This window comes from Vombatus ursinus, unplaced genomic scaffold (assembly GCF_900497805.2).
Source record: "Vombatus ursinus unplaced genomic scaffold, bare-nosed wombat genome assembly UNPS02004423.1, whole genome shotgun sequence".
Classification (NCBI taxonomy): domain Eukaryota; kingdom Metazoa; phylum Chordata; class Mammalia; order Diprotodontia; family Vombatidae; genus Vombatus; species Vombatus ursinus.
The window spans coordinates 986,820-1,007,241 of record NW_020944201.1 but is presented as its reverse complement, the minus strand read 5'-3'; the positions used below and the strand labels follow the sequence as shown (position 1 = coordinate 1,007,241).

The 20,422-nt window shown below is 49.4% G+C and overlaps 1 protein-coding gene across 3 annotated transcripts in view; it reads right to left on the bottom strand.

Moving 5' to 3' along the window:
- Positions 1–11,491, bottom strand: part of ARHGEF9 (Cdc42 guanine nucleotide exchange factor 9) — a 277,350-nt gene extending 265,859 nt beyond the window's left edge. For 2 of the 3 annotated variants that reach the window (XM_027836028.1, XM_027836022.1), the window contains exon 1: positions 10,949–11,491. The gene's annotated coding sequence lies outside the window, so the exon portion shown is untranslated. The remainder of the gene's footprint in view (positions 1–10,948) is intronic. The other variant, XM_027836035.1, reaches the window with a different exon arrangement.
- Between the last annotated feature and the right edge of the window lie 8,931 nt (positions 11,492–20,422).

The window sequence follows — 20,422 nt, the reverse complement described above, 5'->3', positions numbered from 1 at the left end:
TACATAAGATTCACTTCTTTTCATGATGATTTCTTGGTCAATACTTGGTATGGACACTGCAACGAGAGACAGTCAACTGAGCATAAAAGGATCTTTCCAGATGGGTTCTTTGGATACATGACAAAACCAACTGGGCCAACATCTTTGTCTCTCCCCAGATAACCTGGGAGACATCTTTCATTTATAGCTACAGCTACCTTTTGTCTTCTGGATTCATTCAATCAATAAGCATTTATCAAGCACCTACTATGTGCCTGGCACTGTGCCAGGCACTGAAGATATACTTAGAGAGAATAAAACAATCCCTACTTACAAGCTTACATTTGAATAGGGGATATATACTGTGTCCCAAAAGTCTTAGTGCAGTTTTGAGCTTTCATAGTTTATCTTGCAGCATGAATCTAAAGGAAATGGTTATGAATGAATACAAAATAGTTAAGTAAAACACACTTTGGGAAGGAGTGCCCAGACAGATGAGGGGATCAGGAAAGGCTTCCAGCAGAAAATATTGCTTCAGCTGCATTGTAAAGGAAGAAAAGGGCTCTGAGGAGGAAAAGAGGAGGGAAGGCATTCCAGGTATGGCAGAAGCCACGGCAAGGCACAGTGAGGGGAGAAGCAGAGCCCTGTTTGAGGACCTCAGTGAAGGCCAGTTTGAAACATGCAGCAGGAAACTGGGTTGTGGAACTGATGCTCAGGGGAGAGTCTGAGCCAGGATCTAGCCTTGGGAGTTGATGGGGTGAGAGGGAGGGGAGGGAGAGGGAGAGAGAAGGGACAGTGGAAGAGAGGGAGAGAGAAGGGGGGGAGAGAGAAGAAAGAGATGAAGGGAGGAGGGAGAAGAAGGAAAAGATAAAAGGGAGAGAGATGAGTGAGAGACAGAAAGAGAGAAAGAGGGACAGAGAGAGAAGAGGAGAAAAGAGAGGAAAAGAGGAGAAAGAAAGAGAAGGAGGAAGGAAAAGAGAGGAGAGGGAAATGAGAGGGGGAGGGGGGAGAAAGAGAGAAAGAAAGGGAAACAGAGATGGAGGGAGAAAAAAGAGGTAGAGAAAGAGGGAGGGGGAAAAGAGGAAGAAAGAGGAAGACAGGGATACAGATAGAGAGGGAGAGAGAGAAGAGAGAGTAGAAGTGGAGAGAGGAAGGAGAGAGACAGAGAGATAGGGAGAAGGAGGGAGGGGGGAGAGTGGGAGAGAGGGAAAGATAAAGAGGAAAGATAGAGAGGAAAGAGAGAGGTGAGGGGGAAAGAGAGACATAGAGGGAGGGGGGAAAATGAAAGAGAGGGGGAAAGGGAGAGAGGAGGAAGAAAGAGAGGGAGGGAGAGAAGAAGAGATAGAGAAAGATGAGAGGAGAGAAAAGGGAGGGAAAGAGAAAGTGAGAAAGAAAAAGATAGAGGGGAGGAAGGGAGAGAGAAAGAAGAAAGAGTAGAAAGAAAGGGGAAGAGAGGGAAGGAAGGGAGAGACAGAGATAGGGAAGGAGGGAGGATATGAGTCAAGAGAGAGGGAGAGATAGAGACAGAGGGAAGGATAGAGAGGAGAAAAGGAGAGAGGAAAGGAGAGAGACAGGAGAGAAAGAAAGAGACAGGGTGGAGAGAGGAAGGCAGGAGGATGAAAAAGAAGAAGGGAGGGAGAGATAGAAGGGAGAGGAGGAAGGAGAGATAAAGCAGAGAGACAGAGAGACAGAGGAAGAGGGATGGATGAGGGAGAAGAGAGAGGGAGGAAAAGAGAGAGGGAGAGAAAGAAGGAGAGAGGAGCAAGGTGAATGGGGAGATATAGGAAGAGAGGGAAAGAGAGAATGAGAAAAAGGAAGACAGAAAGTGGAAGGCAGGAAAGAGATGAGAAAGATGAGAGACAGAGAGGAGGAAGGGAGGGGGAGAGAGATAGAGACAAAGACACAGACAGACAAAGAGGGAGAGAGACACACAGAGGGAGAAAGAGAGAGAGACAAAGAGGGGGAGGTAGATATAGAATGGGAAAGGGTGGAAGGGGGAGAGAGAAATGGGACAGAGATAGACAAACACAGACAGAGAGAGAAACTCAGAGAGAGAATTAGGGAAACAGAAGCAGAAAAAAAGGAGATTGAGAAGAGGAGGAAGGGGAGAGAGAGAGACAGAGACAGACAGAAGAGGAGAAAGGAAGAAAGAGAGGAGGAAGGGAGGCAGAAAGAGGAGGAGAGGGAAGGTGGGAGGGAGAGAAAGAAGAGAGAGGATGGAGGGGGAAAGAAATGTGAGAGGGAGATAGAGACTAAGTTTGAGAGACAGAGGGGAGACAGAGGGAGAGAAATAGGAGAGAGAGAGATGGGGGTAAAGAGAGAGGAAGGGGGGAAACAGAGACAGAAAAGAGAAAGGGAGTCAGAGAGGAGAGAGGCAAAGAGGCAGGGAGGCAAGGAGGCAAGGAAAGAGGAAAACAGAATGTATAGAGAGAGTAAATGGAAAAGAGTCTTGGAGACCAGACAGTTAGGGGTGTGGTAAAAATGGAGTCCAACAAAGGAGACTGAGAAGGATGGGTTAGACAGGTAGGAGGGAACCAGGAGAGAGAAATGCCACAAAAATCCAGATGGGAGAAAGTATACAGGAGAAAAGGAAAGGGATCAACAGGGCCAAATACAGATCTATTGCTACATGACTACAGGGGGACAGCTGATTGAGCAATTACAAGATTATTGGTAACTTGGATATAGAATATTTAGATGCTGTCTAAAAACTCCATGAGGGGCATCATGGAGTGAGCAACAGATGCGACAGCTGCCCTGGGAGTTGGGAAGACCTGAGGTCCCATCCTGCCTCTGACCCCTCCTGGCCGGGGGACCCTGGGCAAGTGACTTCAGTGCTCAGCACTCCAGGCACCATTCTAAGACTCGGTGCTGACCAGCTTGGGCAGAGCAAGTCTCCTCCCCTGGGGTTCGCCCTTCCAGAGAAGTCACAGACTGAGCCCTCTCCCAGCGCCCCGAGCTCTATCAAAGAATGGTTATTCTTAGTACCCTCTGGCCCCATCACTGTGAAAATAAAGCACCACAGAGGACCCCCTGCTCTCTCTATACAACCCTAGTTGGGCGGTCGGGCAGCCTTTCTCTGTCTCTCCCTTCCTTTGTCTGTCTCTCTGCCTCTCTTCTGTCTCTGCCTAGCTCCCTCCATTCCTCAGTGTCTCTGCCTGTTTCTTACTCTCTCTTTCCCCTTCTCTCTCATTCTCTGTGTCCCTGCATGTGTTTGTCTCTGTCTCTTTCTGTCTCCCTCTTTCTCTCTACCTTTGTCTCTCTCTCTTCTATGTCTCTCTGCCTCTCTCTCCTCCATTTCCCTCCTTGTCTCTGTATCTCTTCTATTTCTCCGTCCTTCTGTTTCTCTCCTTCCTCCCCATTTCCCTACCCCCCAGTCTCTCTCCTCCTGTTCCTGTCTCTGCCTCTTTGTCTTTCATCTCTCCCTATGTTCCTCCTTCTATCTCCCTTTCCCTCCCACTTTTCTCTGTGTCTTTCATCCCTCTGTCTCTGGGTGTGTCTCTGTCTCTGTCTTTCTCCTGTCTGCCTCTCCTCTATCTTTTTTTTTCTCTCTCTGCTTCTCTCCCCCCTCCCCATCTCTTTCCTCTTTCCTCCATGTCTGTCTGTCTTTCTGTCTCTCTCCCCATTTCCCTGTCTTTCTCTGTCCTTGTCTCTCTGGCTCCCCTTCTCTGTCTGCCTGTCTCTCCCACCTCTCCATCTTCTCCCCTGTATCTCCTTGTCTCTCTGTTACTCTTTCTTTCTTTCTCTGTTTCTGTCTCTTTGCTTTTCTATCACTCTGCTTCTCTTTGTCTCCCTCCTTTCTCTTTTCTGTCTCTCTACCATCTTCCTTCCCCCCTCCCCTCCCGTGTTAACTTCTCTCCCCCTCCTCATCTGCATCCCCCATCTCTCCCCCTCCCTCTTTCTCTTATCTGTCTCTAGTACTGTCTCTCTCCTCTCCCCATCCATGACTCTTTGTCTCTGTCTTTCTATGTGTCTCTCTCCCCACCCTCCCACCCCATGCCTATCTGTCTGTTTCTCTCTCTCTCTCTCTCCCCCCCCTCCCCTGTTTTTCACTTCTGTCTTTCTCACTTTCCCCTCCTCTCTTTATGTCTCTCCCCTCTCTCCATCTCCCACTCCAATCTTTCTCTCTGTCTGTGCCTTTGTCCATCTTTCTCTGTCTCTCTGTGTGTCTCTTTCCCCTCTTCTTTGTCTCTCTGATGTCTTTCTCCCCCACTCCTTATCTCTCTGAACTTCCTTCTTTCTTTGTCTCTTTCTCTTCCTCTGTCTTACCTTCTGTCTCTGCTTCTCATCTCACTGTCTTTGTCTCTCTCTCACCTCCTCATCTGTCTTTCTCCTTTTCTTTCTTTCCCCTTCTCTGTCTTGGTCTATCATCATTCCTCTTTCCCGGTCTCTCTCTGAATCTGTCAGTATTTCCATCTCTCCCTGTCTCCCTTTCCCTCTCTTTTCTTTCTGTCTCTCACTGACTCTCTCCTCTTTTCTCAGTATCTCTCCCCTTCCCTCTTTTCATCTGTCTTTCCTCTCCTCTGTATCTGTTTCTCTCCTTTTCTGTCTCTCTCTCTCTCTCCTCCTCTGTCTGTCTCATTGTCCCTCTTTCTGTCTCCCTATCTCCTTTCCAGTCTCTCTTTCTATCTCTATCTTTGCCCTCTTCTGTCTCTGTCTCCTCCTCCCTCCCTCTTTGTTTCATTACTCTCTTGCCCCCTCTCTTTTCCTTTCTCTGTCACTCTTTCCCTGTCTATACCTGTCTCTCTCTGTGTTCCTGCCTCTTTTTCTGTTCCTCTGCTTCTCTCTAACTCTTTCCATCTCTGTCTCTCTCTCACTCTGTCTGTCTCTCTCTGTCCCCTCTCTAATTCCCTCCCTCCCTCTCTCCCTCCCTCTCCTCCTCTGTGCCTCTCTCTTCCTCTTCCCATCTTCCTTCCTGTTTGTCTGTCTTCCTTCCTGTCTCTATCTCTCCACCTTTCTTTTTATCTTTTTCTCCCCTCTCCCTATTTCTCTACCTCTCTCTGTGTCTTCTGCTCTCTCCCTCTCTCCCTGAGTCTCTCTCCCTCTCTGAGTCTCTCTCTCTCCTCTTCTGTCTCTCTGCTTCTCTTTCCCTCCTCCTCATCTTCCTCCCTTCTGTCTCTCTTTTCCTCTCACTTCTCTCTTTCTCCCTAGCTTCTCACCCTCCTCTGTGCCCATCTCTGACTCTTTCTCTCTTCCTCTGTCTCTTTCGTCTCCTGGCTCTGCCTATCTCCCCCCTTTCGATTCTCCCCTCTGTCTTTCTCTTTCCCTTTTCCCCCCTCTCTCCCTGTTTCCCTATCTCTCTTCCTGTTTTTCTCTGTCTGTTTCTCTGTCTCTCTCTCTCTGTCTCTCTGTTTCTCTCTCTCTGTCTCTCTCTCTGTCTCTTTCTTCTCCCCTCCTCTGCGTCTCTGCTTTTCTTTCCATCTCTTGCTCACCCCTTCCCATCTCCCTCTCTCTTTCCCCTCCTCTTTGACTGTTTCTGCCTCTCTTTCTCTCTCCCCCTCCCCATCTCTGTCTCCATCTCTGTGTCTGTCTGTCTCTCTCTGCCTCCTCCCCATATCCCTCCCTCACTCTGTCTGTCTCTTCCCTCTTATGTCTGTCTCTCTGCCTCTGTCTCCTTTTCTTTCTCTGTCTCTCTCACCCCTATGTCTCTCCTCTCTTCTGTCTCTCTCTGCCTCTCTTTCTGTCTCCCCCCTCCCCTCTCCGTCTCTGTCTCTGCTTTCCTCTGTGTATGTCTGTTTCTCTCCCCTCCCCATCTCCCTCTTCCTGTTTCTATCTGTCTTTGTCTCTCTCCCTCCTCTGTCTCTCTGCCTTTCTCTCTCTCTCTCCCTTCCCCATCTCCCTCCTCCTCTCTGTTTCTCTCTATGACTGTCTCTCTCTCTCCCTCCTCTATCTCTCTGCTTTTCTTTCTGTCTCCCTCCCCCTCCCGCAGCTCCCTCCTTCCCTCTGTGTGTTTTCACTCAAGGAATGGCCAGTGAATGGTCACCCTCCTGGCCAGGATGCATGATCAAGTCTGTTGAGGAAAGGAGGTTAGGTGCGGTAAAGAAAAGCTTCAGGACCAAAATACAGGAGAGGAGAGCAAAGCCACTCAGTCAGAGAAGTAGAAGCCCCCTTCCCCATCCCTGGCCCCAAGAGTCTTCAGCCATCATCCTAGGGGATGTGAGGACACAAGAGACTGCTGTCTTGCATAGCACCTGACTGGGTGATGGGGCTAGAGCAGCCAGCCTCAGTGAGGAGTTATCCAAGGGATGATGGAACCCAAAGGAATCTCATAATTCCATCTGCACTCCCCTCCCTGCCCCCCCCACCCCGGGGAAAATGAATGTTCCACCAGTCCTCCTTCATTTAGAGTCTGCATTCTATTTTGTCACTTCTTTTAAAAGAACTGGTCTCTCTAAAACCACATGGTCATTATTACTGTATAGATTTGTGTGTATACCTTTTTTGGGGGAGGTACCAAATAGTGCTAAGGGGGAGGGACGAATGGGAAGCAGAGTGTGTGTGTGTGTGTGTGTGTGTGTGTGTGTGTGTGTGTGTGACAGAGAGAGAGAGGAGAGGAGAGGAGGAAGGAAGGAGAGAGGAAGGGAGGGAGAGAGAGACAGAGAGAGAGAAGAGGAAAAGAGAGGAGAGAGAGGAAAAGAGAGAGGGAGAGAAAAGGGAGGGAAAAAGAGGAAGGGGGCTGGAGGAAGGAGGAAAAGGGGAAGAAGGGAGGGAGAGAGACAAGACAGAGACAGAAACAGGGAGGGAGAAGGAGGGAGGGAGAGTGAGAGAGAGATTAGAGAAAGAGGAGAGAGAGAGAGACACAGAGCTGGGGGTGGGGTGGAGGAGAGGGAATGGGAAAGAGGGGGAGAGAGACATTTTCCTAATTGCTGAGCACATTCCCAACAAAGGGAGGGGTGTGTCTTAGAACTAGATAAAAAAGAGATTTTATTGCTTAATGTTTAGTAACTAAAGTTCCTCAAAGCAGAGAAAGAATAAGTGCATTGAGGGGAAAAGAAACTGAGGCACAACTAAAGCCAGTAGAAGTGAGGGAGAGGGGGGAGGGCTGGAGTTCCACCTGAAGGGAGGAGTTGGGAGCCTGGGGCCCCACCCACAAGAGGGTGGAGTCCAGCCAGGAGGAAATCACTAGCTCTCCTGTTCCCCAAAACCACCTTCTACTCCACACACTGCTAGAAGCACATACACCCATCTTAAGAAAACGTTAGGTCCCCATTTTGCTCAAGAAATGTCAATTGCTCCCTACCAGTTCAATCTCTTGTGTTTGACATTTAAAATCCTTCCCAATCTGGCTCCAGGCCACTTTTGCAGGCCTATTACATATGACACCCCTTCTCTCCCCAGTTAGGACCCAGCCAAAGCAGCCTGCTTGCTACCCCTCAGCATTTGCACCGGCTGGCCCCGATGTGTTCCTCACTCTCTCCTGTCTTTTAGAATGTCTAGCTTCTTTCAAAGCTCAGTCCAACTGCCATCTCCTAGAAGGCTTTCCATCGCTCCCAAGGGGGTGGGAATAGAGTCACAAAAAATGTCCTAATTACAAGGTTTCCACTTATATTGGTACCCATGATTTCCCTCTCCTCCCATTCTAATGTCAGCTCTTTGAGAGCACACTTTTGGCTGTGTATCCCCAGCACCCAACAGTGCCTGGCCCACACAGTAGGCGCTTAATAAACGTTTGTGAATTGACTGAGGACTGGGTTGCATTTTTTCTTCTTTCTCTGGTTACTGTGGCCAAGAATTTATCACCAAGTGGCCAGACTACTGGAGCCTCAGTTTCCAGAGAAGGGAAAACTGAGACTCAAAAAGAAGATGTGACTTGCCCAAGGTCACACTGCTAATTAGTGGCAGAGATGAGGGTTTGGCTTCATTCTCACAAATAGCGTCAGTCCTGAAAGTGTGGGATGACAAATAGCATTTGTGCATTCTACCTCAGACAGGCCTGCTGAGGGGGATGGGGAGATGGTGAAGATGGTGGAGATGGTGAAGGGCTTGGGTTACTCTCATATACTTCAAGCATGAGGAACAGCCCCAACCAAGGCATGGAGCATTTATTAAGTACTAACTGTGTGCTGGGCACTACAAGAGATTGGAAATGGAATGATGAACTCTGGATATATGACCTTATATGCGTGTGTTGGGGAAATACTGGCCCTTCCCTGGGCCTCAGTTTCTTCCTCTGTAAAATGAGATCAGCTTAGACGGCCCTCCAGCTGTAGATCTAGGATCCTTTAAGTATAGTTCAAGGAGTCTCAGTCTCCTCGAGAACCCCACTGGGAGTGGCAGCTACTGTCAACTACTCCAACATTCCTGCCCCAAGAAATTAGGAACCACCAGGAAGCTCTCAATCCAGAGCCACTCTTGTCCCCAGAGAGGGAGGGACTGGCATTTCTCAAAGCCTTGATTGAAACAGTTAAGGTGGTTCAAAAAGTAGGTCAGCCAACCCAGTTACCCAGGACTTAATAGGTCTCTAATCAGAACGGGACTCTCAAGAGTTGCCATCCAACAACACCTTGGCCAAGGTTCTTTAGAGCCCTGGGATAGGGTGGGGTTCGGCCAGTTATTGACTGTGGGACCCTGGACAAGTCACTCCCCTCTCCTGAACCATAATTTCTACATCTGTAAAGTGTGAACAACAAATGCTTACAACACCATCAAAATAGATCCCATTTCTCCAGGAAAAATTTAAAGTTTACTGAGTAAACTGAATAAACTGCCCATAAAATGTTCTCCATGGTCATACAACTAGTAAATGAGGCCTAGGATGGAAGCCACATAGTACTAGTGGCTCTGGAGTCAGAGGGGCTGGGTTTAAATTCCACCTACCTCTGTGACCCTGGACAAATCATTTCCCTTCCTGGCCTCGGTCTCCCTCTCAATAAGATGAAGAGGTAGGACTAGCAGGCCTAGATCTATGATCCTAAATAGGACCTTTTAAAAGGCCCTTCCCCTCCCTGGGACTCAATTTCCCTTTCTATAAAATGAGAAGTCTGGACTAGCAGGCCTTTGGGGTCCCTTCCAGCACTCTATCCTAGATGTAGCATCGGGTGAGCCAAACCCAAGTGTTGGGACTCTAAAGTCTGTGCTCTTCCCACCCAACTTGCTTTGGCCTGTGGGGCCCAGTGGTAGTTCAGAAATCTCGATTTCTATTGAAACCTGGACTGGGAGTCAATCTGACATCAGAGGTCTGTGTTGCCACCAGGTTGCCTGGAAGGAAAGGCCTTGGGAGAAGTCCAAAGAGGGATCCGTTCCTTAATCCAGGAATGAGGTAACACCCCTTCAGGACAGGATTTCCCCACGGAGACCGAGGAGGCCAGATGCCTTTCCCCAATTTTGTGGCCTCACCCACAGGCCTGTGTCTTCACAGAAGCCCCGAAGCTTTGAGACCTTTTGGGGTCTGGGTCTCCTAATTGACTCAACCCTCTCCCAGAGAGGTAAAAATCAAAACCCTAATGCCATTAAGCCCTTCTTTGGTCCTAAAATGTAGGGGAGCAGGCAGAGGGCTTCAGAACCCAGACCATTAGAGTCAGAAGGACATTGGGAACAGAACATAGCAAAGCTGGAATTAACTTTAGAAGGCAGGGACCTTTGAGTTCAACTTCACTCCTCTTGGAGGGGAAAAGGGTGGCAGCCCAGAGATTGGCCCGGATGTGCCTGAGGTCACAAAGTAACAGCAAAGGACTGTTGTAACAAAGCCCTGCATAGCCCAGAAGGGTGAACCAAGGGTCCTCAGACGTCAAACCTAGCCTTTCCAACTATGGGGGAGATCACAGTGGGGGGCAGGGAATCACAGTGGGGGGGATGGGGGGGTGAAGAAATCATGGGGAGGGGGGAGGAGTGGGAACTGACCGGCACTACTGCAGGCTGGAAAAATCCTATTTTTCCGCTGCCTCCAACATCCTGTCCCCTTGGCCAAACAGTAAGGCCCCAAATCAGGGGGCTTTAACCTAGCTCGAAGGCCGGAGGATGTCCCAACATCTCTCCGAAGCTCCCGCTCCCACCGTTCCCATGTATATTTGGGGGAACACCTGGCCTCTCTTCGGGTTCTGGGGGGAGAGCCTCGAAATGCCCTAAAAGTCCTTCCTGCAGAGGACCAGACAGCAGCCCCGCTGACCCAAAGTCTCTCTGGCCCAGCCCAAATCGACAGGCACGCCAAGTCTCACTAGTTTTCCTGGACGGCTGCTCCCACCTGGGCTACTCGACACCCCTCCTACTAGTTCTGTACTCACCGTTTGCTCCCACTGTACACTCCTACTTACCATCTACTCACCTACTCTCCACGTGCAGCCGCTTGCTGGCCCGCCGACTAACAACCCCCACCCCACCCTATCGGGCTGTGGCGACTGACAGTCTTCTTATCCTCGCTCTTACCCTCCCGTCCCCCGCCTCTCCCGCCCGAAGTTCTTGCCCCTTACCCCAGACAAAAAAAAAAGTAGGCTTTGCCCTGAAGTGTCAAATTCATTTTGGCTTCCCGAGGGAAAGCTCTAGCCATTGGCAAAAGGGGTATCTTGGAGGGAGAGCTGGGGCGACGGGGGTAGGGGGTGGGATGAAACCTTCCAGGGCCAGGGAAGGGACCCAGGAGGCTATGCAATCCCAGCAGTACCCGAGAGGAAAGCCCCTAGACAAGACTCCGCTGAGTAGCCTCCAGGGACTGGGAGACAGCTCTCTGACCCAAGTACATTATCTCAGAGAATGTCTGAGCTGGGAGGGACGTTGGTGTCACCTAGTCCGCCCCGTCTTTGAACAGGAATCTCCCTCCATAACCTATCCAACAGCCTGCCGTCCAGCCCGAGCCAGAAGCCTCTGTAAGGGGGAGTTCCCTATCTTCCTCAGACACACACCCCTGCAGTCCCACCAACCACCCCCCTGCCCCCGAGCAGGGCGAAGGGGCCATCCTCCCCGCCCCAGCCCCACCACAGCCGGGCCCCGGGAACCCAGGGGGAGGTGGGACGGGACTGGAGGGGGCGGGAATCGTTACCTCTGGCGATGACTTGCTCCAGCCTCGGAGCGTTCTCGGTCTCCGGTTCCTAACTCTCGGCCTCGGTCTCGGTCACGATCTCGCTCTCCGTCTCTGTCTCGCTCACGTTCTCTTTCCCAGTCTTCGTCTCGGATTCGGTCACGGTGTCGGTCTCGCTCGCGCTCGCGCTCGCGGTCACGGTCACGGTCTCTTTCCCGGCCTCTCTCTTGATCTCTGTCTCTGCGTCCGTCGGAGCGTTGACTTCGGGCTCTGGAGGACTCGTTAGGGCCTGCGGCCGGATGACGGGAAGACGTTTCTCCCCCCCGTGGCTCCTTCCTCGAAGACCTGACGGTCGAGGTCCGAGAACTCCCTGAAGGGGCCGAGGAGCGCTGGGCAGCCCCGCGAGCCGAGAGTCTGGAGACTGTGAGAGCTCCGGCGAGATGGGGACGCCAGGAGAGCCCCATTCATCGGAGGCGCGGCACTGGGATGAGCGCTGGAGTGGCCAAGGCCAGAGCCAGGGCTGGAGCCGGGTCCGAGCCGGGGGCAGAGAAGGAGCCGGCTGCTTGCTGGGCGGTTGGGCCAACTGTACTGGGGGTTGGGACGGGGCGGGGCCAGGATGGTTGCCTAGCACGCCCGTTTCCTAGTGCGGCTGCCGTCTTGGGGGCCGCCCCTTCAGGTCACAATTGCCGGAAGGTGGGCTGGGGATGACAAAGGGCTGCGGGGGGAGGGGGAGGGGGCCAGGAGGTGGGGGAAGGGCCGGGGCCTGACCAGCTTGGCCTTGGGGCGGCTCGGCTCAGGGGCAGCAGTGTCCTGGCCTGAGCCCGGCTCCGTTTGGCCCCGAGCCAGCCCTCGGGATAGAAACACTGGTGAGGTCCGGCCCTCCTCGAGTACCTCCCTCCTCTTCCTCCTCTTCCTCCTCCCCCCTCCCCCCTCCTCCTCCACTGGCTGACTCAGTGGAGGTGCCTGTCCCTTTTCTGTCTTTTCCCAAATTCTGCACATCCTGAGGGCTTCTTTTCTGCCCTTTCGGTTGTGTAAGTCATTATTGGCACCTGCTCCCAGCTGGTGGGCCCGCCTGGGAGACGGGTGGCTTGGGTTCCAGTCCCGGCCCTGCGGCTTACTTACTCCGTGGGCACTTCTTTCATCTCCCTCCAGAGCCTGTTTCTTCATCTGCAAGAACCGTTGTACTCGCCACATCGTGGCCTGGTGGTGGTGAAGTGTTCTGTGACCCTTCTTGCCCTATAGAGATATGAGCTGTTATTAAACACACACACACACACACACACACACACACACACACAAACAGAGTCACACACACCTCTGCCATTTGTCTCCACCTTGAATTGTGATTCTTCTGGCACAAGGAAACTCATTAGCTGTTGCTGGGGCTATGAGCCCTGGCCTTGGCGCTGTAGGCAGGCTCCTCACTTCTCTCTTCCACTCTTTGTCTTCCTCTTTCCCCCCTTCTAATTCCCCTCTTCTTTCTTCGCTACCTCTCTCCTCTCTCCTCCCTTTCCTCTTTCCCCTTTCCCCCTTTCCTTACTTCCCCCTTTTCTCTCTCCTTGCTTCTTCCTTCCTCCCCCACTTCTCCCTCTTTTCCTGTCCTCCCCGTATCTTCTTTTCCCCTAATCAACAAGCATTTAGTAATGCTGAGAATCTAAGACAGAAAACAAACAGCCCCTGCCTTCAGAGAAATCAAATTTTATAGGGGAAAGTCAACTTGTGCCCATATAAGCATATACAAAATAAACCCAGGGTGTCCCAAAAGTCTCAGTGCAGTTTGAAGCCACTGAAGTTTAAGCTTGTTTTTGAGGAGGAAGCCCTAAGGGAAGGGGGGCGGGGTGAGAAGGCTTTCAAGTAAGAGGTACTTGAATTAGGCTTTGAAGGAAACTAGGGGATTCTGAGAGGCACAGGTGAGGAGGGAGGGCGATCCAAGCTAGTGTATCAAGGGGCAGCCAATGCAAAAGTGAGGACACAGAACGGAATGTTGTGGGTGAGGAGCTGAACAGCAGAGGCCAGTTAGGTCTTATTGGGGAGAACTGACTGAAAAGGACTGGTGTATCATAGACCTAGAAAGATTTCGTTACAGCCAAATAAATAGTGGGGAGTTTTAAATGCCAAATGGATGAGTTTGTATTTCATAGTAGAGGTGAGAGAAAGTGTAGGGAGCTTCTGGACTGCATAGGGGGGTCCCATGGTGACCCCATTGTTTTGGGAAAGTCATGTTGGCAGCCATGTGGACAGATTAGAGGTAGGGAACCAGTCAGAAGGCTATTGCAGGAGTCGAGTCAAGGGGTGAAGAAGGCCTGAACTGAAGTGGCGGCTGAGTGGGTGGAGAGAAAAGGATGGATGAAAGACATGAGGGAGAAACAACAGGCCTGAACAACTGATTGGATGTGGAAAGTGAGGGAGGTAAAGAGTGAATCTGGGTAGCTGGGAGGATAGTGGTGCCCTAGACAAACATAGGAAAGTTAGGAGGAGAGAAGGGGAGAGATAATGAGTTCAGCTCTGGACTCCCGAGTGTGAAATACCCCAAATCCAATTGGAAATAATTGATGTTGGGGGATTGGAGCCTGGGAGAGATCCCAGGGGCTGGATATGTAGATGAGGAGTGGTCTGCATTTGGACGATAATAGAAACCCAATAATGTTCCTCCCTCTCCTCTCTGTCCCCTCCCTCCCTTCCCTTCCCCCCCCTCCCTTTTCCTTCCTCTCTCTTGCTTTCCCCCCTCCCTCCCCTCTCTCCCATTCTCTTATCTCTTCTTCCTTTCTTTCTTCCCCCTCCCTTCTCTTGTTCCTGGCCTTTCCTTTTCCTCTCCTCTCCTTTCTCTCCTCCCTTCCGCTCCCTCCTTCCTTTCTTCCCCTCCCGATTTCCCTCCAGTTGTCAACCCAGACCAATGGGGCCCCTCTCCCACTGGGATGGCCAAGCTCAGACTTGTAGCCCAGCATTTCATCAGGCTAATTGCAAATCTCCTGAAAGTAAAGCACTCTGCTTCGGGCTGCCCAGGGGCAGGAAACCCTGTAGTGTGTATATAGGGGGTGGTGAGGTTGGAGGGGATAATGCTGGAAGAGAGCCTGGATCCCAGGGACTGGTACCTCCTGTCCCCCAAGATCCCCAACGTCCAAGAAAACTTCCAGCTAGGAGCAGAAACCTTTGCGAGCCTTCTGCAAACATACTCCCCATTGGGCTGCGATTGTGATTGCAACACCCCAAGAAGGCAGATTCCCTGGGTGTTAATCACAGCTCTAAGTTTCTTAATCCCCTCTTTAAAAAAAAAAAAAAGTACTGTAATTCTCCAGATCAACAAGTCTGAGACCTTGGAACCAGGACCCAAACCAGCCTCGGAGCCAAATGCAAATGTTCTTCCCCTCCCATCAGACTTGGCTCTGAAAGGAGAGGAGTGAAGGAAAAGGGTGCTAGGTTGGAGGCTCTGAGTTCTCCTAGGAATTTACTGCACGAACTCCCGGCAAGGCAGTCCCTTTCACCGCTCCTCAGTTTCCTCCTCTCCAACAAGAATGGATCCCACACCTCCTAAAGTCTCTTCTGGCACAAGCATTCTGAGATATCTGGAGTTACTGGAGAGATACTGACCTGGCAGTCAGATTGCTAGACTTTAAAATGTCCCAGGCTGACTTCAAAGCCGCACCTAAGCATTTTACTAGAGAAATTAGAATAATGACCTTGGCAATTATGCAAATACATCTGTGTAACTTGGCGGAAGAATCACCATTCCCTAAGCAGTATGAATTACAAATTCAAGAAGCCAGTTGGGGGCAGGAGACACTCACACCCAAGAAAGGAAAGTAAGCATTGCTATTTGTGACTCCTGGATCATTCAGAGTCGGGTCGGGAAGATCTAGCTTGGTTTGGTGGAGTGCTCAGTCTGGAGGCAGAGAAGCTGAATTCAAATCCCAGCTCTGCTTCCTGCTAGCTGTGTGAGCTTGGGCAAGGAATATTCGGTTTCCTCATCTGTAAAATGAGAGATCTGGGCTAGGCTGAAGACCCTTTGATTCCAGGTCTCTTCTCTTTGGGCCCAAGGGGAAGGGAACAAACATTTATTTGTGGGCCAGGCATTGTACTAAGGGCTTTACAATATCTCATTTGATCTTCTCCATTTCACAGTTGAGGAAACAGAGGCAGACAGCAATTTGGTGACTTGCCCAGGTTCAAATGGTTAGTGAGTATCTGAGGCTGGATTGGAACTCAGGTTTTCCTGACCAGGGCCAGCCCCTGTCCACAAATGGGGATAATAATGACACTTACCTGGTAGGATTCCCTTCTCTTCTTCTCCTGCACCCCCCCCCCCCACACATACACACACACTCCCCTTCCTTCCTCAATGAGTTCAGTACTTGGCTCAGTTTCCTCCCTAACTCCTGCCATCATAATACTAGGGGACTTAGACATACACAGTGATACTCCCTCAAACACCCTAACCTTCCAATTCCTTGATCTATTCATTTCCCATGACCTCCATCTCTGCTACACACAGATATAGATGGTCATACTCTTAATCTGGACATCGACCACAAATGCACCCTAATCACTCTCTGCCTCAATTTCCTCAATTATAAAATGGAGATAATAATAGCACCTGCCTCCCAGGGTTGTGAGCATCAAATGAAATAATATTTGTAAAGCGCTTAGCGCAGTGCCTGGCACATAGTAGGCGCTTAATAAATGCTTATTTCCTTCCTTCTATGTATGTGCATTCAGAGAGCGAGCCGGATTTTCCTGGCTTGGAAGCTGGCTCTCTCTCCACTAGACCATGCTGTCTCTTGGTTCCAGTTGCAGCTAAACTGCGCTGTTTTCCTTCTGGATCCGCTCTCTCTGACCTAGGAGCAGACTCCAGTCCTGCAAGCAAGAGGGCACTACACTCAGAAGCGAACCTGGGGTGGGGAAGGGGTTTGTCTGAACCCCTTTAAGTTTCAACTCACTCTCCCCAGGGACTGAGGAGGTAGAGCTGAGCTTGCCCTGGGTTCTGAATGGTTTATGTACAGTGGTTTTTTGCTATCTCATTCCCTTGATCAATATCTCTTTGTAAAAGGGAATTGATGGCTTTATTGATATTGGCAAGGTATTAACTGGTGACTGATATTGGAGACAACCTGTCTAACTCCTCAGGGTTATGTCTGGAGCCTCAGGGTTCGAGGGAGGGAAGAGTAGCTTTGTGAGGATGGGTTGAGCTGAGCCCAGGCCAGCACTAATAATGCATGAATATAATAATAATAATAATACGAGATGACAGAATAATGCACTAATAATACATGAAATGAATATATAGTGAATAATATATCTATTATGTATAAATAATTATGTATAATTATATAGGTGATATATAAATAATATATCAATTGTTATACTTTATTCATAATTACCATGATAACCACAATAATAATAATGTAGCACCTAGAGGGCAGCCTCCACCTTGCACAGAGATCTCTCCAGAAAGCTCTCCAAATCTGTGGGTCCACAGCTTGTTGTTATTTGCCCTTCGTTCTCGAAGAGGACCAATGACATCAGGAAGATGATGTCTTGACTTGCACGTGAATTGGATTTAAGTGAGGCAGGGCTGTGCAAAGTCACCAGCCTCACTCTCTCCTCCAGAGTCATTGGAGTGCAGTGGCAAGACATAGGTCAGGACGACTGGAGATGACCCTGGATGCAGTGGGAGACCTTGGCTTTTTTAAGCTAAAGTCTTTCCCAGGTCTCAGTTTGTCTGAGGCAACACCCATTCAGTGATTAAAGGCCAGATAAGAACTGAGGCAAAAGATGGCCTAGTTTGACTTCCCAAAAGAATCAGTCTGGGAGGGGAAAGCCCTCAGAGTTTCTGGACAGAACAGAAACAATTGCTATTTACACTCATTCTGAGCCATCAAAATTCAAACAACGACCAAGTGAGGTTTAGGCCAAAACCTTTTATTGGCCAATCACTGAGAGCCAGAGTGATTTGGAATAAGGCATAGCTAGCTACTCAAAACCTGAGCTCATTAGCACCTTTTATTCATCAGCAAAGGATCCAAGTAATCCAAACCAACTATATTTAATGAAATAGCATAATAGGAAATATTTTCCCCTCAAAACCTAGGGTATCTGCTCCCCCAAATACACACACATAGAAGAAAGGAAACAAGCATTTATTAAGCACCTACTATGTGCCAGGCACTGTGCTAAGCATTTCCAAGGCCATCGCAGCCTTGCTCTAGCTTCACTTTTTTTCCCTTTCTAGTTTAACCCTATGGACAACCAGTTCAACATTACACTGTCCTAAGATCTCCAGTCCCTCACCCTCTTGTCCTAATCCCAATTGGCAAATCCCAATACCAGATTATTTCCCCCAGCTGGCTCCTCCATCTCACATGCTGCTGACCTCAGCTGGAGGAAGTCACAGGACACTACAAATTTCTGTGATCCCAACTAGGCCCTCTGTGCAGCACATCCATTCCTTAATTCTTCCTGTACTAACTCTGTGTCACTCCCCAAAGCAGCTTACCACCTTAAGGGACACAGTGGATAGAGCTCTGGGTCTGAGGTCAGGAAGACTCATCTTGTAGAGTTCAAATCCAGCCTCAGACACTTCCTAGCCATGTGACTCTGGCCAAGTCACTTTACCCTGTTTGCCTCCATTTCCTTATCTGTCAAATGAGCTGGAGAAGGAATGGCAAACCACTCCAGTATCTGCCAAGAAAATCCCAAATGGGGTCACAAAGAGTCTAAAGCAAGTGAAGTCTCTCCTCTAATCACCCTCTCAAGCAAAGAACTTCACCTCCTGCCTTAAAGAGAAAATAATTCCTGTGCTCTTGTTTCCCATTCTACACTCCCAAGCCCCATTCTCTACTCCTTCACTCCAGTGTCTGACAAAGAGGTGTCGGTCTCTCTGCTTGTACCCTTGGTTCCATCCCCTTCTATCTCTTCTAAGGGCGCCCCCTCTTCCCCCTCTTCCATCCTTCCTCACTTATTGCCTTCTCTCATGCTGCCTACTAACATGCCCTAGTCTCCCCCATCCTTAAAAAAACCTTTACTTGTCTGCTGGCTTCTGAAGATATTGTCCTATATCTTTTCTTCATTTCACAGCCAAACTACTAAAAAAACTTGTCTATCCTCAATGCCTTCACTTCCATCACTCACTTTTTAACCCTTTCCATTCTGGTTTCTGACCTCACTACTTAGCTAAAAATGCTCTCCCAAGGTTACCAAGAATTTCTCTTCTCTTCTTTTTTCCTGTACACCTCTTTTTTATTTATTAAAAAAACCAAAACAGAACAAAAAAGGTTCCATATATTTATGCTTAAAAAATAAATAACAGGTCCTAGAGGCAGATTCAGATTGTTGGGATATTGGGCAGAAAGGAAATGAGCTACAGATGTATTTTGGCATCACTTAGAGGAAGGGTTCTAACCCTGGGGTCCATAAAATTGGTTTAAAAAAAAACAAATCAATATTGTGATAACTGTTTTTCAATATAGTTGTTTTCCTGTGTAATCTAGTATATTTTATTTTAGGCATTTAAAAACATGATTCCGAGAGAGGGTGCATTGGTTTCACTCAACAGACTGCCAAAGGGAGCCAGAGCACAACTGAGGTGAAGAAGCCCTGATTGAGAGGCATTTAGTGGCCACACAACAGATCAGAGGCCTCCCAGAACCCATTTCTCTTGGGTCAGGAAAGAAACATGATCAAAGCAAGACTTTTAGGATTTGTTTTATTACCACTCAGGTTATGTTTTGCTTTTGGGGCCATTGGAATGACTCTAGCCCCCTGGGACGGCTGCCCTACTGTTCGGACAGCAGCAGCAATCACTTCTTTCATTTTGACCCATGGGTCACTTCTTAACATGTTCTCATCCCCCACCCTGGGCCAGGTTGGTCTGGGGCTAAACCAAGCAGGCCATTTCCACTAATGTGGCTGAAGGGAGGGGCCATGGGAGGGAGGGATTGGTTTGAAATAGGAGAGAAGTGTCAACAGGAGCCATGAGGCCCCCACCTGCAGCTGTGTGCCATGATCTAGTTAGTGTGTGGGGCAGGCCCAGGACAGATGGTAGAAGAGGGCCTGGCCACTACTTGCTTGTGGCCTCGGGGAGCTGATTCCACTTTTTGGCTTGGCTTGGGCTATCACTGCTTCCATGGTTCTGTGTCCAGTCTCTTCGTACCCTGCCTAGGAAGTGTGGAGTAAGCTTAGTACACTTTAAATTCTTGTCTAGCTCCTATACGACGGAAAAGCTAGAGGCAGATTTTGCTCCTTGATCAATCAAGACATTTGTTCAGTCCCACATAATATTGTCTGAGGAGAAAACAGAGGCCTAGAGAGCTAAATTCACTGTTATGAGATCACCCATGGAATCCTAAATCATAAGGGACTGGTATGAGTTCACTCATAGGTACCCAGAACTTGAGATAGCAGGCCCCTTAAAGGCCTTGGAATCCATCCCCCTTATGTTACTGAGGAGGAAACTGAGGTCTAGTGAGCTAAGGTGAGATCACACATAGGCTCCTAGATTCATAACCTACAAGGCCCTCAGAGGCTAGGTAGTCCAACCTCCTTCTGTTACTGAGGAGGAAATGGAGGCCAGAGAGCTGAAGGGACTGGTATGAGATCATATGTAGGAGCCTAGATTCATAACTGAGAAGGCCTCAGAGACCACTGAGTCTGGTGTCTTCCTGTTACTGAGAAGGAAATGGAGGCCAAGAGAGCTGAATTCAATGTTATGAGATCACCCATGGAATCCTAAATTCACAGCTGTCAAGGCCTTGTAAGGCCTTGTAATCCAACTCACTCCTGTGACTGAGACTGAAACTGAGGCCTAGAAAGCTAAAGTGCCTGGTGGGAGATTGGGCCTAGGATCCAATAGATCAAACCTGCACAACCTGCGGCCCACCAAAGGATTTCAGGTGGCCCTTGACACTTCTCATGGGCCACCCGAAATCCTCCGGCGGGCCGCAGGTTGTGCAGGCCTGGAATCACACTCATTCCTGAAATTTAGGCAGAAATTCAGTCCTAGAGAGCTGAAGTGACTCCCAGACTCAGGGATAGCTGTGCCTTAGAGACCATGGAGTCTAACCTCCTGAGAATTCAGGCATAGATCGCTGAAATTATTTTTCTTAAGGGTATCTGTTCTGTGAAGTTTGGATTAGTCAAAGGGCTGCTCTTGAGGACCTAGAGGGCCACATGTGGCCTCGAGCCCGCAAATTCCCCACCCTTAGACTAGGCTGCTCAAACAAAGCCCAATCCTAACTCTGAATTTTGAAGGTAGGCTAATCAGTTCTCTGCATTTATAAGTTATGTTTTTAAATAAATTTCAAAGCAGGAACAATCTTGCAAAGTTTGCGGCACAAATAAATAAATAAATAAATGAAATTGAGGCCTAGAGAGCTGAAGAGACTTGTGTGAGACCACCCATAGAATCCTAGACTGACTTGGCCCTCAAAGGCCTTGGAGTCCAGCCCCCTACGGTTACTCAGAAGAATTCAAACAGAGAGAGATGAAATGACAAGACTGCTT